General features: G+C 49.1%; 1 long non-coding RNA gene across 1 annotated transcript in view; it reads right to left on the bottom strand.

Annotated features, from left to right (window-relative positions):
• Window positions 1–15,455: 15,455 nt before the first annotated feature.
• LOC149450139 (uncharacterized) overlaps window positions 15,456–16,089 on the bottom strand; it is a 58,574-nt gene continuing 57,940 nt past the window's right edge. The window contains exon 3 of the long non-coding RNA XR_016315288.1: window positions 15,456–15,620. This is a non-coding gene — a long non-coding RNA (uncharacterized LOC149450139). The remainder of the gene's footprint in view (window positions 15,621–16,089) is intronic.

The raw sequence follows: 16,089 nt of genomic DNA, 5'->3' as shown, positions 1-16,089 counted from the left end.
TATTGGTCATATGGCAATGCTGCTCTATTGGTATTTGCCTGATAGGGCTGGGAATATGGCATTTAGCATAGCCAGCTAATTATTGGCTCTTTAGTTTACATTTATACTCACCTAAGTGGATGCAGCATCTGTTCTCAATTCTAAGACTGAGAACTTAGCAATCAAATACTGCTGACCGCTCAGTTCTCAGCCTTCACTGAGCAGAGAGCCGGTGACTGTCAGTCACCAGCTCTCTGCTCTGCCCCCCAGCACTAACTGGAGCACCAGGCTGTGGAGCAACTGGCTCAGGCTCTCAGCGGCTCACTCAGAGACTGAGCTAGCTGCCAGTCCAGGCATTTGGGTGGACCCTGACTTCCTGTTGGTTGAAAACAGGTCATAGGAGTACAGAATGGACTGCACTCCAGTGACCCACAGGAGAAGTAGAGCTAACCGAGCTGTGGCTGTACTTCTCCTTAAACAGCTGTCTTCTTATCCAACAGCCTGGAGGACTATTTTTCTCTTCAACTTTTTACCATTTATAAATTTGACAAATCAGAATTTGAACAATAAAGCCTTACAATTTGACTATAGGTCAGCCACAAAGCAAAGGACACTGATAATTGTCAAAAGGAAATTGCCAGTCTCTGACTCTTGGGCTGCCTAAGTAATGATGGAGCCTGGAGCCGTGATGAATGCAGCCTGAGAAGTGAAGTGCTACTGAGACATTCATCCAAAACAAACAAAACATATGCTCAAGCTACTAACTAAAGCCAGGTCAGTTTCTGAGGAACAGGGTGTCCACTAATTGGTTCCTCAAAACAGTCAAACAGCACTTGTACCTTTTTGTGTTCTGTCAGCAGTCAACCTTTTCATCCAGCAGCAGGCTCCCACAGCAGATAAAGAGAGAGGGAGCCAGCAGCATCAGTCAGCTCCCATATATAAAGGCCTATGGACAGCTAAGACTAATTAATAAGCTTTAGCTACCAGGGATCGTTGTGGACTTTAGAATGGAGGCTTTTCCTACCCAAAGCTCTATAAAGTCTCTGGGCTCCAGGAACTAGGACAGAACTTAAAATTCCAAGGAAACAAAGTTTGTTTCCTCCACATCAGGCACAAATCCTGGAGCCTCTTACCATGTGTAGGTGAAAGTACTGGGTGATACATATACACTGTTCACAATCTTGCAACCCTTGCCTCACTATATACTGTATATACAGTATAACAGCAGAAGTTATGCAGGTATGCAAAAATAGTTTCTGCAGAACGGAAAAAAAATGAAAGTGGAACTTTCATCCCCCCCCTCCTCAAAAAATTGCCAACGGACAGTCTTATTAATATGGAAGAGACCCAGTATGTCCCTCCTGCATTACAGTTTTTAACTTGCTTGTCCACATGTTACACTTTTGGCATCTGTTGAGACAAGTGAACTCCCACACTTGTACAGGAGTTATGTCATCTTGGCATGGCTAATCAAAGCAGCAGAAGATCAGAACCCAGAAGCCCTGGAAGAAGATGTCAGTGGTCGGTAGGGAGCTCTTGGACACTAAATCACTGGAGTAAGTATAGTTCCACTTTAAATGAAAGCAGATGATGGAGCAGAAGCAGAGAGATGTACTCCCCCATGTGTTCTGTGTATGGTGTATATCTGGAAGTTACAATAAATTAACCACTGAATGGTGAACCCATTAAAGCAGCGGAAAGTTGGGTCCGTGACGTAGGTATGGCTTGACAGAGCAGGAGAGAGTGATGGGAACAGAACCGACAAGAGCACTGCCTGGAAAATGAAACACACGCACTAATTGATATTTATGGAACTGGGTTTTCACGGCAAGACGTGTTTAGGTTTTAGGTGGAAAGTGTTTACATTGTAGTCAGCATGAAGCCTGGATGCAAAGCAGACTGTGTAATTAGAGTGTTTGGCATTGACTTATAATGATGTTTCCACCAATGTACGCACTGCGGATACAACATATGTGGACAAAATACAGGCTAAAATAAAAATAGAGACTGCTTTGTATTGAGGAGTCTTGAAATGAGCTCCTTGTTTTGTTTAAACTTGTCAGACGTGTCATCATGTAATATAGTGTGTAGTACTACCCCTCTTAAAGGGTTGCTTAGTGATTTTTGGGTTCTCTGTTGATCTGGACCTCTTGTTGAAAGCCCAACCTCTGCTGACACCACCATGCTCTTGTGACCAAAATAAATCACAACTGTAAAATGGACTCACACACAAGTTATTATAAACCAGTATGATGTTTATACTGGAATTAAAATTAACTTGGTCAAAAAGATCAAAATAATACTGATATATGCAGCAAATATAATCACTCTTGGCAATTATGTAACAACATTCACAGTAAAGCAACAATAACTGTTAGCAGGTCTACTTTCACAAATAATCCATTGTCTGCAACCTGAGGGGACTGCTGAATCCCCAGTGAGCAGGAACAACTTTCAAGAAATAGGTAAGCTCACTGTGGGTTCTCAGAACTGGATGACAAGGATTAGATGTGAAGTAAAGAGAATTTTCATTTGAAGTTGAGCAATGTCCCTTTAAAAACACTACAGTGTCTTCTGCATGCTTGTTGGGGCCCAGTTGGTATGAAGTTGAGTTGAGGTGTGGAGTATAGTTCCTCAGGATGGTAACACAAAGATAGTGAGGAAAAAGGGGAGATTTAACACTTTTCCTGTTGGCAGTAGTGAATTAGTGGGGGGTCCCCTTTAATGCCCTAAAGATAGTCCAGGCAACGAATAGCAACAATTGGCATAAGTGTCTATGGACAAAGACAACCACCTATGAATATCAAAGGCAAAATGAACAGTAGTAAGAATCCTGCTTTGCTGAAAAAGGGAAACTTGTTGTTTCAGTTGGCACTGCGGTATCCTGGCCTGCAACTGTATGTCCAGTGGTCAGCTTGTACAATAAACTGTAATGCAGATGCATTGCAACAATGGCGGCTTGGAGAACCAGGCCGCAAACTAGGGCAACCATATGTAATGTTCACAACTATGTGTAGGTAGATAGCTGAGGTGGCAGACTGTCAGTATTCACTTGCTTAGTGGGTGCATGGGTCTCTCTCTCACTCTCTCCCGATAAAAGTAGTTTGGCAGATCATAGCAGTCTGTCTTTCCCTGCAGGCAGGGTCAGTCCACGGACTCTGCGGTTCAGACTCGGTGTCCCGTCTGGTCTCCTGCTGTCAGATTGGCCTGCTTGGCAACGTGGCAGACTGGGTGATCAGTAGACTCTTTCCGCTCTTCCTCTCTCTCCAGCCCTGGCTCCGCGGCCTAGTTCAGCACTTCAGCTGTCAGCACACCTCCTAGTCCTTAATTCTGTCCCCGCTCTCTCCTGGCCAATCTTCCGGGCTTTGATATTTATATGCCCCTACCCACACGCTACCTTTCTTGGGAAATGTAGTCCCTGACCGCCCTGCTCACCACTCCTGGTGTTCAGCATACAAGTTCCAGAGGGCTGTTCTGTCTATGTGAGTTGCCCTGAATGGCAGGCCATCTAATGTCCATCTTAATGTATTGCAAGTAATAACATTTCAGTGAGTTACAAGTGTATCAGTCACTTGAAGTCATTTTAAAAGTTTTTTCATTTATAAATGCATTTTAATTACTACAAGATACTGTATATTAGTTTTTTTTATTGCACACTGTATTTCACAAATTTTGTAATAAAATAAAAACCTAAAAATCATTTATACTAAAGCTGGTCATAGACTATGTGGATTTCATTTGGTTCCTGAGGAATTAGCCAAAATTCACTCCATGTGTCGGAATGAAAGACTGTCACACACCCGTGACATCACTAAATCCAAGTTTATTCTATAGAGCAATCATAACCCACACAGTAGCACACAAGAAGCAGTTTCTACCTTAGGACCACCCCCACTAACTCATTTCACTGCTATTGTGTGCTATGGTGTGCATTCTGGTTGCTCTATGGAATTCCTACTGTAGTGATGTCATCAGTGCGCGGTGGACTTTCATGCCTGCAGCATGGACATCTCTAACATTCCTCAGCACCTGGCATTCAGGTGGCAGGGGGAAGATCCAGCATTAAAGCGACGATGAATGGGACATGTCATCTAAACATTGGTGGCCTGATGCCACCATCCCACGTAATACTCTTCTTTTACAAAGGATTTTATTGCAGAATAGATAACAGCAGAGAACCAGTCAAAGACAGATGCACTGACCGACATGAATAAAACATACAAGTATTCTGGTGAATAATATAGAGTATGTACTGATGGAAAGACAAGAAAATAAACTTTGTACACAAGTGTCGTATATAAAAAAGGAAAACAAAACAATAGGTTGCAAAAATGGTAGACATTTAGAAACCAATGACATAATAAACTATAAGAAAAAGTTGTCACCATATCAGCATACAGAAGGCGGGGAAGATGAGAATCGGAGCCTCACTGAATGCAAGTAGGTACTCCATATGCAGGGCTCTCGATGGAGTCCAGCATATGGATATAGTATTGCTGGTATGGCACTCAAAGCAGAAATCACAATCAGCACAAATAGCGTAGAAACAGACTAAACAGAAGGAAAGAGAGGAACGAGGAGAAAAGGAGACAAAAAAAAAAGATAAGGGCTCCAGGGGGACTGCGACGGAAAAAAACAACAATATAGTAATATGTAAATTTTATATCGACAAGAGGGACTGATCGAATCTCGACGGTTGGGCTATATCAAGCCAGGGACACTAGGTCTGCAGGAACTTTGTATGGGTGTCTAACAGTATAGCCGTCAGCTTTTCGTTAACCATTATAAAGTTCATTCGGTTTTTGACAGCCTCGAAGCTGAAGAGGGGAGTCTTCCAAGCCCTTGCGATCGTCAGCTTGATAGCCATGAATAGATGCGATGCCAGCTGCCGTTTGGGACGAAGTAGGCCCACTAATGGTTTAAAAAAGAGCGCTTCACATGGGTTGCGTTTAATGTCTGTGTGAAACATAGTACGGAGAAGGGCATAAACTCTGATCCACAATCTGCAAACCTTGGGGCAAGTCCACCAAATATGGACAATGGTGCCTATTTGTTGACAACCCTGAAAGCAAGTCGGGAAGTATGCGGGAATAAAACGAGCCAGACGAGCAGGCGTGTAATACCATTAGAGATGAGCGAATCGAACTCGGCGAAGTGGAATTCGTTTCGAATATTAGGAAAATTTAGGAAAATTCGCGCCGAATCCGAAAATTAGCAGACTTCGGATGCGCGAATCGAAATTTTTCCAAAAATGGCGACGACATGTGCGGCGACGGAGCGGGGATCTCTGGGAAGGCGCGCAGACAAGGCGCGCTGACCCATAATGCATTCATTCATGACATGTGATTGCATTAGCCAATCAGCAGCCAGCCAGCCAGCACTGTGTAATGGTGGAGCTATAAATTGCGGCCATCTTAAAATTCTCCATTTGCCTCTGGTCATTCAAGAGAGACAGACCTCTCTGTATTAGGGACACAGAATCGTTACTTAGGGACACAGAACCATTACTTAGGGACACAGAACCGTTACTTAGGGACACAGAACCGTTACTTAGGGACACAGAACCGTTACTTAGGGACACACAATCGTTACTTAGGGACACAGAACCGTTACTTAGGGACACAGAACCGTTACTTAGGGACACACAATCGTTACTTAGGGACACAGAACCGTTACTTAGGGACACAGAACCGTTACTTAGGGACACAGAATTGTTACTCAGGGACAGACACAGAATTGTTACTCAGGGACAGACACAGAATTGTTACTGAGGGACACAGAATTGTTACTGAGGGACACAGAATTGTTACTGAGGGACACAGAATTGTTACTCAGGGACAGACACAGAATTGTTACTCAGGGACAGACACAGAATTGTTACTCAGGGACAGACACAGAATTGTTACTCAGGGACAGACACAGAATTGTTACTGAGGGACACAGAATTGTTACTGAGGGACACAGAATTGTTACTCAGGGACAGACACAGAATTGTTACTCAGGGACAGACACAGAATTGTTACTCAGGGACAGGCACAGAATTGTTACTCAGGGACAGACACAGAATTGTTACTGAGGGACACAGAATTGTTACTCAGGGACAGACACAGAATTGTTACTCAGGGACAGACACAGAATTGTTACTCAGGGACAGACACAGAATTGTTACTCAGGGACAGACACAGAATTTTTACTGAGGGACACAAAATTGTTACTCAGGGACACAGAATTGTTACTCAGGGACACAGAATTGTTACTCAGGGACAGACACAGAATTGTTACTGAGGGACACAGAATTGTTACTGAGGGACACAGAATCGTTACTCAGGGACACAGAATTGTTACTGAGGGACACAGAATTGTTACTGAGGGACACAGAATTGTTACTCAGGGACACAGAATTGTTACTCAGGGACAGACACAGAATTGTTACTGAGGGACACAGAATTGTTACTCAGGGACAGACACAGAATTGTTACTGAGGGACACAGAATTGTTACTGAGGGACACAGAATTGTTACTCAGGGATACAGAATTGTTACTCAGGGACACAGAATTGTTACTCAGGGACAGACACAGAATTGTTACTGAGGGACACAGAATTGTTACTCAGGGACACAGAATTGTTACTCAGGGACAGACGCAGAATTGTTACTGAGGGACACAGAATTGTTACTGAGGGACACAGAATTGTTACTCAGGGACAGACGCAGAATTGTTACTGAGGGACACAGAATTGTTACTGAGGGACACAGAATTGTTACTCAGGGACAGACACAGAATTGTTACTGAGGGACACAGAATTGTTACTGAGGGACACAGAATTGTTACTCAGGGACAGACACAGAATTGTTACTGAGGGACACAGAATTGTTACTGGGGGACACAGAATTGTTACTCAGGGACACAGAATTGTTACTCAGGGACACAGAATTGTTACTCAGGGACAGACACAGAATTGTTACTGAGGGACACAGAATTGTTACTCAGGGACAGACACAGAATTGTTACTGAGGGACACAGAATTGTTACTGAGGGACACAGAATTGTTACTGAGGGACACAGAATTGTTACTCAGGGACACAGAATTGTTACTCAGGGACAGACACAGAATTGTTACTGAGGGACACAGAATTGTTACTCAGGGACACAGAATTGTTACTCAGGGACAGACACAGAATTGTTACTCAGGGACAGACACAGAATTGTTACTGAGGGACACAGAATTGTTACTGAGGGACACAGAATTGTTACTCAGGGACAGACACAGAATTTTTACTGAGGGACACAGAATTGTTACTCAGGGACACAGAATTGTTACTGAGGGACACAGAATTGTTACTCAGGGACACAGAATTGTTTCTCAGGGACACAGAATTGTTACTGAGGGACACAGAATTGTTACTCAGGGACAGACACAGAATTGTTACTGAGGGACACAGAATTGTTACTCAGGGACAGACACAGAATTGTTACTGAGGGACACAGAATTGTTACTGAGGGACACAGAATTGTTACTGAGGGACACAGAATTGTTACTCAGGGACACAGAATTGTTACTGAGGGACACAGAATTGTTACTGAGGGACACAGAATTGTTACTCAGGGACACAGAATTGTTACTCAGGGACAGACACAGAATTGTTACTGAGGGACACAGAATTGTTACTCAGGGACACAGAATCGTTGAATTAAAGAGTATGTCAGACAACACGCAGAGGAGTGGCAGAGGAGGCAATGTTTTAGGAGCGAGCAGACGTGGCAGCAGAGGAAGGGGTCAAGGCAGCACTAGTCGCAGCCAGAGGCCAGTGCTCCCGGTGTCATCCAGCGGTCGTGTCTCCACCGACAACCCTGCCGTCATCGATTGGTTGGCTCGGTCGTCTTCCTCTTCCCAGGTCACCTCTGACACCTACAGCCAACGATCGGTGGGTACGTCAGGCACAACCGTTAGTTGGCATGGCCCGGGAGCAAGCCCACTGAAATCACGTGTCCTCTACCTGCCCCTGTCCTTTGGTGTTCCCTCACCAAGCGAAGTATCGCATGCTGTGGGCTCAGCCCCACTGTACAGTGAGGAAGAGCTAACAGAGGGCGGTCAGGAACGGGGGGAGACATCCGCCTCTTCAGCAGCCAGGCGAAGAAGTACTGGCGAGGAGAGTGGCTCGGTAGCCGGTCTAGAGACAGGTCTGTCTCCTGACCCACACGCAGCCGAGGGGGCTAGTAGTGAGGCGGAGACCCTAATTGATGATGATGAGGCTGATCGCACTTAGCAGCCTCGTCGTCATCAGGCTATTGCTTCCACATCATCAGGAGAAGAGGGTGCCAGCTTGGCAGCGAGCAAAACAGTCGGTGGGTTGCCCAGGAGGCAGCAAGGTCGCAGCAGTGTCAGTGGAGGCAAACGGCCACGGAGTACAGCACCAGCTCCACTGCAGCCTACCACCACGGCCAGTAGTGGTGCCGGTGTGCACGGAGGAAGTAGCAGTCAGCCAGTGAGGAGTAGCGGGGGCAAAGTTTCCTACTCGGCTGTGTGGCAATTTTTTGTCAAGCCACCCGAGGAAGTAAACGTAGCCGTATGTCAACTATGTGGCCAGAAAGTCAAGCGTGGCCAGGGGGCCCATGTTGGGACTACAGCGTTGCGTCAGCATATGCAGCGTCGCCATTTGGTGGCCTGGGAAAACCGTGATAAAGATACGGCGGTTCTGCCTGCCTCCTCATGCTGCTGCCAGGTCCAGAGTGTGTCATGGGTCCCTGTACGGCCTCCCATTGCTGCTGTCTCCATCGCCACACTCTGCCATGTGCCACTTTCAGGTCTCCTCACACTGCTGGTGTGTTCCATTTTGTCATAGGGTGCTGGCAGATTACGGGCCTCCCATTGCTGCTGCCAGGCCCGTAATCTGCCATGGGCCCCCGTACCGCCTCCTCATGCTGCTGCCAGGTCTAGAGTCTCTCATGGGTCCCTGTACGGCCTCCCATTGCTGCTGTCTCCATTGCCACACTCTGCCATGTGCCACTTTCAGGTCTCCTCACACTGCTGGTGTGTTCCATTTTGTCATAGGGTGCTGGCAGATTACGGGCCTCCCATTGCTGCTGCCAGGCCCGTAATCTGCCATGGGCCCCCGTACCGCCTCCTCATGCTGCTGCCAGGTCCAGAGTCTCCCATGGGTCCCTGTACGGCCTCCCATTGCTGCTGTCTCCATTGCCACACTCTGCCATGTACCACTTTCAGGTCTCCTCACACTGCTGGTGGGTTCCATTTTGTCATAGGGTGCTGGCAGATTTCGGGCCTCCCATTGCTGCTGCCAGGCCCGTAATCTGCCATGGGCCCCCGTACCGCCTCCTCATGCTGCTGCCAGGTCCAGAGTGTCTCATGGGTCCCTGTATGGCCTCCCATTGCTGCTGTCTCCATCGCCACACTCTGCCATGTGCCACTTTCAGATCTCCTCACACTGCTGGTGTTTTCCATTTTGTCATAGGGTGCTGGCAGATTACGGGCCTCCCATTGCTGCTGCCAGGCCCGTAATCTGCCATGGGCCCCTGTACCGCCTCCTCATGCTGCTGCCAGGTCCAGAGTGTGTCATGGGTCCCTGTACGGCCTCCCATTGCTGCTGTCTCCATCACCACACTCTGCCATGTGCCACTTTCAGGTCTCCTCACACTGCTGGTGGGTTCCATTTTGTCATAGGGTGCTGGCAGATTACGGGCCTCCCATTGCTGCTGTCAGGCCCGTAATCTGCCATGGGCCCCCGTACCGCCTCCTCATGCTGCTGCCAGGTCCACAGTGTCTCATGGGTCCCTGTACGGCCTCCCATTGCTGCTGTCTCCATCGCCACACTCTGCCATGTGCCACTTTCAGGTCTCCTCACACTGCTGGTGCTGTCCATTTTGTCATAGGGTGCTGGCAGATTACGGGCCTCCCATTGCTGCTGCCAGGCCTGTAATCTGCCATGGGCCCCTGTACCGCCTCCTCATGCTGCTGCCAGGTCCAGAGTGTCTCATGGGTCCCTGTACGGCCTCCCATTGCTGCTGTCTCCATCGCCACACTCTGCCATGTGCCACTTTCAGGTCTCCTCACACTGCTGGTGCTGTCCATTTTGTCATAGGGTGCTGGCAGATTACGGGCCTCCCATTGCTGCTGCCAGGCCTGTAATCTGCCATGGGCCCCTGTACCGCCTCCTCATGCTGCTGCCAGGTCCAGAGTGTCTCATGGGTCCCTGTACGGCCTCCCATTGCTGCTGTCTCCATCGCCACACTCTGCCATGTGCCACTTTCAGGTCTCCTCACACTGCTGGTGCTGTCCATTTTGTCATAGGGTGCTGGCAGATTACGGGCCTCCCATTGCTGCTGCCAGGCCTGTAATCTGCCATGGGCCCCTGTACCGCCTCCTCATGCTGCTGCCAGGTCCAGAGTGTCTCATGGGTCCCTGTACGGCCTCCCATTGCTGCTGTCTCCATCGCCACACTCTGCCATGTGCCACTTTCAGGTCTCCTCACACTGCTGGTGTTTTCCATTTTGTCATAGGGTGCTGGCAGATTACGGGCCTCCCATTGCTGCTGCCAGGCCCGTAATCTGCCATGGGCCCCCGTACCGCCTCCTCATGCTGCTGCCAGGTGCAGAGTCTCTCATGGGTCCCTGTACGGCCTCCCATTGCTGCTGTCTCCATCGCCACACTCTGCCATGTGCCACTTTCAGGTCTCCTCACACTGCTGGTGTGTTCCATTTTGTCATAGGGTGCTGGCAGATTACGGGCCTCCCATTGCTGCTGCCAGGCCCGTAATCTGCCATGGGCCCCTGTACCGCCTCCTCATGCTGCTGCCAGGTCCACAGTGTCTCATGGGTCCCTGTACGGCCTCCCATTGCTGCTGTCTCCATCGCCACACTCTGCCATGTGCCACTTTCAGGTCTCCTCACACTGCTGGTGGGTTACATTTTGTCATAGGGTGCTGGCAGATTACGAGCCTCCCATAGCTGCTGCCAGGCCCGTAATCTGCCATGGGCCCCCGTACCGACTCCTCATGCTGCTGCCAGGCCCTTAATCTGTCATGGGCCCCTGTACCGCCTCCTCATGCTGCTGCCAGGTCCAGAGTGTGTCATGGGTCCCTGTACGGCCTCCCATTGCTGCTGTCTCCATCGCCACACTCTGCCATGTGCCACTTTCAGGTCTCCTCACACTGCTGGTGGGTTCCATTTTTTCATAGGGTGCTGGCAGATTACGGGCTTCCCATTGCTGCTGCCAGGCCCGTAATCTGCCATGGGCCCCCGTACCGACTCCTCATGCTGTGACGTTGCAACAAGGTGGAATTCAACCCTACATATGTTAGACCGCCTTTACGAACAGCGAAAGGCCATCACCGATTTCCTGATGTTACAAGCGGATAAAGGTACTCCCCTGTGTAACTTCGATGTCAGCCATTGGCAGCTCATGCGTGACACCTGCCGCTTGCTCAGGCCCTTTGAGGAGGCCACGCTATTCGTGAGTCGGCAGGACTATGGGATGAATGACGTCATTCCTCTGTTGCACGTCCTGGAACAAATGCTGTTAACAATGGCTGGTCAGGGTGCGGTAGACGTGGCGCACAGATCTCAACGCCACATGACCCCTGTGGGGGCAGGACAGGAAGAAGAGGAGGAGGTAGAGGAGGACATTGGTGCTCAGGAATTATTGAGTGAAATGGGTGGTTTTTCCACTCAGCGGACAGGAGTGGAGGAGCAGGAGCATCTGGTAGAGGAGGAGGAGACAGAGGACCCAGACGCACCGTGGCAGTATGCTGTGGAGATGGAGGCAGGGAGTCCCTCGAATTCCTTGGCACAAATGGCCCATAGCATGCTCGGTTGCTTGCGTAGCGACAGCCGAATAACAACCATCAGACACAGGGATGACTTTTGGCTGTCCACCTTGTTGGACCCTCGCTACCGTTCAAAAATGGTGGCCTTTTTCACACCTGCTGAGAGGGAGGCCAAAATAAAGTACTATAAAAACCACCTATGTAGTCAGTTGGTCTCTGCCTTTCTGCGCCAACGTCCATCCTCAGACACTGTGGGCCCTGTGCGCTCGCGTTCCGCTGCCATGGCAGCAGGGGAGGGGTGGGGTGGTAGGAGCAGTGGCAGCTCCAACAGCAGCGGCTGCCTCAGTCTGCAGCCGATGATGAGTAGCTTTCTTCACCAGCGCAGTGAGGAAACTACTAACCAGCCGCAGCAGCAGCAGCATCAGGTGGACCTGGAGCAGGACCTCAAACAACAGGCTTGGGCCTACTTGGACAGCACCCTGCCAACCGAGGTAGACAATCCCCTTGACTACTGGGCAACGAAACTTGACCTTTGGCCCCAACTAGCTGAATTTGCCCTTGAAAGGCTGTCATGCCCGGCCAGTAGCGTGGCATCGGAGCGCGTGTTTAGTGCGGCAGGAGGTATTGTAACTCCACGGAGGACACGACTGTCCACCCAAAGTGTGGAGAGACTCACGTTTGTGAAAATGAATCAGGCGTGGATTAGTCTGGATTTCAAACCACCAGTTCCTGACACAACTGACTAAATCCGCCATGAATCATGCCCCAAACATGTGCCACTTTCAGGTCTCCTCACACTGCTGGTGGGTTCCATTTTGTCATAGGGTGCTGGCAGATTAAGGGCCTCCCATTGCTGCTGCCAGGCCCGTAATCTGCCATGGGCCCCTGTACCGCCTCCTCATGCTGCTGCCAGGTCCAGAGTGTGTCATGGGTCCCTGTACGGCCTCCCATTGCTGCTGTCTCCATCGCCACACTCTGCCATGTGCCACTTTCAGGTCTCCTCACACTGCTGGTGGGTTCCATTTTGTCATAGGGTGCTGGCAGATTACGGGCCTCCCATTGCTGCTGCCAGGCCTGTAATCTGCCATGGGCCCCCGTACCGCCTCCTCATGCTGCTGCCAGGTCCAGAGTGTCTCATGGGTCCCTGTACGGCCTCCCATTGCTGCTGTCTCCATCGCCACACTCTGCCATGTGCCACTTTCAGGTCTCCTCACACTGCTGGTGGGTTCCATTTTGTCATAGGGTGCTGGCAGATTACGGGCCTCCCATTGCTGCTGCCAGGCCCGTAATCTGCCATGGGCCCCCGTACCACCTCCTCATGCTGCTGCCAGGTCCACAGTGTCTCATGGGTCCCTGTACGGCCTCCCATTGCTGCTGTCTCCATCGCCACGCTCTGCCATGTGCCACTTTCAGGTCTCCTCACACTGCTGGTGGGTTCCATTTTGTCATAGGGTGCTGGCAGATTACGGGCCTCCCATTGCTGCTGCCAGGCCCGTAATCTGCCATGGGCCCCCGTACCGCCTCCTCATGCTGCTGCCAGGTCCAGAGTGTCTCATGGGTCCCTGTACAGCCTCCCATTGCTGCTGTCTCCATCGCCACACTCTGCCATGTGCCACTTTCAGGTCTCCTCACACTGCTGGTGGGTTCCATTTTGTCATAGGGTGCTGGCAGATTACGGGCCTCCCATTGCTGCTGCCAGGCCCGTAATCTGCCATGGGCCCCCGTACCGCCTCCTCATGCTGCTGCCAGGTCCAGAGTGTCTCATGGGTCCCTGTACGGCCTCCCATTGCTGCTGTCTCCATCGCCACACTCTGCCATGTGCCACTTTCAGGTCTCCTCACACTGCTGGTGGGTTCCATTTTGTCATAGGGTGCTGGCAGATTACGGGCCTCCCATTGCTGCTGCCAGGCCCGTAATCTGCCATGGGCCCCCGTTCCGCCTTCTCATGCTGCTGCCAGGTCCAGAGTGTCTCATGGGTCCCTGTATGGCCTCCCATTGCTGCTGTCTCCATCGCCACACTCTGCCATGTGCCACTTTCAGGTCTCCTCACACTGCTAGTGGGTTCCATTTTGTCATAGGGTGCTGTATGGCCTCCCATTGCTGCTGCCTCCACCGCCACACTGTGGCTCCACACTCTGGTTTTGGCCCCGTGACTGCCCAAATGAGTGAAGTGTGCGGTGATTCTAAGATCGACGGCACTCATCTGCATGTCATACTGACTGACAGTATTATTTCTCTTCCCCAGCAGACTCCAAGGGCATTTAAATTAAAGGTACAGTGTTCTGCACTAATATAAAGGCTCTCTGAAGCCTAGAAACACCCTTTTATAAGTTAAATTCGCAGCGAATATATTCGCCTCGAATCAAATTTATTCCTCGATTTCGCCGAATCAGCCGAATCGAATTTTTGAATACTTCGCTCATCTCTAAATACCATCTATAACGAACCTTATAGGCATTTCCTAAAATGATAACATTCCTAGAACATTTAGATAATGCTTGGGTCATAGTCCGCCAATCCTGCTGATCCAGAGTGCCCCCGAGTTCTGACTGCCAACGCTGATGATAAGAACGGACCGGAGGCGTTCTTATCTAGGTTTATTATACTGGTATGGGTTTATTATACTGGTATTGTTATCTTAAAGTATTAATGTTGATGTAAATTATCTGATACCTGGGCAAGTGACTTATACTCCCCAGAAGATCTCCACAATCTCCTTGGCTTGTAGTGTGATGTAAAAATAGTTGAAATTGAAGCGCCACACCACTGCTAAGAGGACCGGATACAACATTATTTCCTTAAAGGTCAGAAATACTATTCAAAAAGTAGCCAACACGTTTTGGGGGTCTAAGTGCCCCCTTCATCAGGACTTGACTGTCAACAATGTGAACAAACCAGAAGTGAACTGGACCTCTACAATGGTAGTCTTTCCAGTGTGAATTAAAAGCACAGACCTAATTAGCAGCCTGTTTGGCAGCCTAATTGTACCCCTGACCTTTAATGGAATGAAGTTGTATCTGGACCTCTTAGCAGTGGTGTGGTGCTTCAATTTCAGCTCCTGGGATGTGTAATATAACCATTCCAGGAACCATTTGTGATATGTTGTGGGCATGTACACACACACACCACAGGCATAGGACCTTGCAGAGCCTCAGGATCTCAATTAAAGAAGATGATGCTGGACAAGAATGGAGAGCTTTTGCTTCAAGCAAGGTAATGATGGACTCCATGGTCTAGTAAGTATTTTTTTAAGATTTAGAGAAATGTTAGGGATTTTATTTTGTTGGGAGTTGTGCAAAGTTAGGTTCCTCTGTAAGGAACACAGTAGCATCAGTAAAGCTGGCAATACACTTTTAGAATAAAGATCTAGCAGATAAACATTCAACCAATCATTTGAATCTCCCCTCCCTATACTCTGGATACTTCCTTCAGAGGCAGTGGGAGTGATCAAACGCTCAGCTCAGGAAACATTCAACAGGAAAATGCAATCAGTCACTGCTCCACTCACTACAATAGAGCCAAAATCTACATTTGTACAGCAGCCTAACTAGAAGAGGGTGCTACAGGTCAGGCATAGCTGCACGTGCAGGGGATCGTGATGTCATTCTGGCCCAGGCCAGAGTCAGAAAATAAAAGAATAAAATAAAAAGCAAGGTTTTACATTTCAATGTTTTTTTTCTTAAAAGGAAGGCGGGAGGAGTCACGAGAAGCAGGAGAGAAGATCGTGGGTAAGGTTCAACTTTAAGTCTTGCAGAAAGTCTTGCAGAATAAAATTGCTGGTAGAATCTTTAGCATTTGCACTTCCAGGAGTGTCAGGTGACTGCATCCCCCGCCATGTGCTGTGGTTCCATCTGCAGATACCTACATCATCACAGGATACAACAGACTTAAAGCGGTTGTAAAGAAATTTTTTTTTAGTAAAATAATAAACATGTTATACTTATCTGCTCTGTGCAATGGTATTGCACAATGTGGTCCCAGTTCTCTTCTGGGGTCTCCTGCTGGCATTCTTGGCACCTCTTTTTCTCTGTGTGTCCCTATAACAAGCTTCTTTCTATGGGGGCACCCCTGCGGGCTCGCTCTCGAGTGGGGCTGTGTGCGTCTAATCGACACACACAGTGCAGTTCGGCTCCACCCCCTGCTCCCTCCTCACATAATTTGATTGACAACAGCAAGATCCAATGGCTCCTGCTGCTTCCTCTATGTCCTGTGAGGAGAGGAACACAGGTTAGCTCTGCTGTTGATGGGCAGATTGCTAGATCAAGGTAGGACAGTATTTAGAGGGGTGAGGGGGGCGATACAACTAGTGGGACATTTTTCATATTAATGG

Source organism: Staurois parvus, unplaced genomic scaffold (assembly GCF_062004578.1).
Source record: "Staurois parvus isolate SC_StPar_1 unplaced genomic scaffold, SC_StPar_1.0 ptg000581l, whole genome shotgun sequence".
Classification (NCBI taxonomy): Eukaryota; Metazoa; Chordata; class Amphibia; order Anura; family Ranidae; genus Staurois; species Staurois parvus.
The sequence above is the reverse complement of the archived record's forward strand: the minus strand, read 5'-3'. Positions and strand labels throughout refer to the sequence as shown.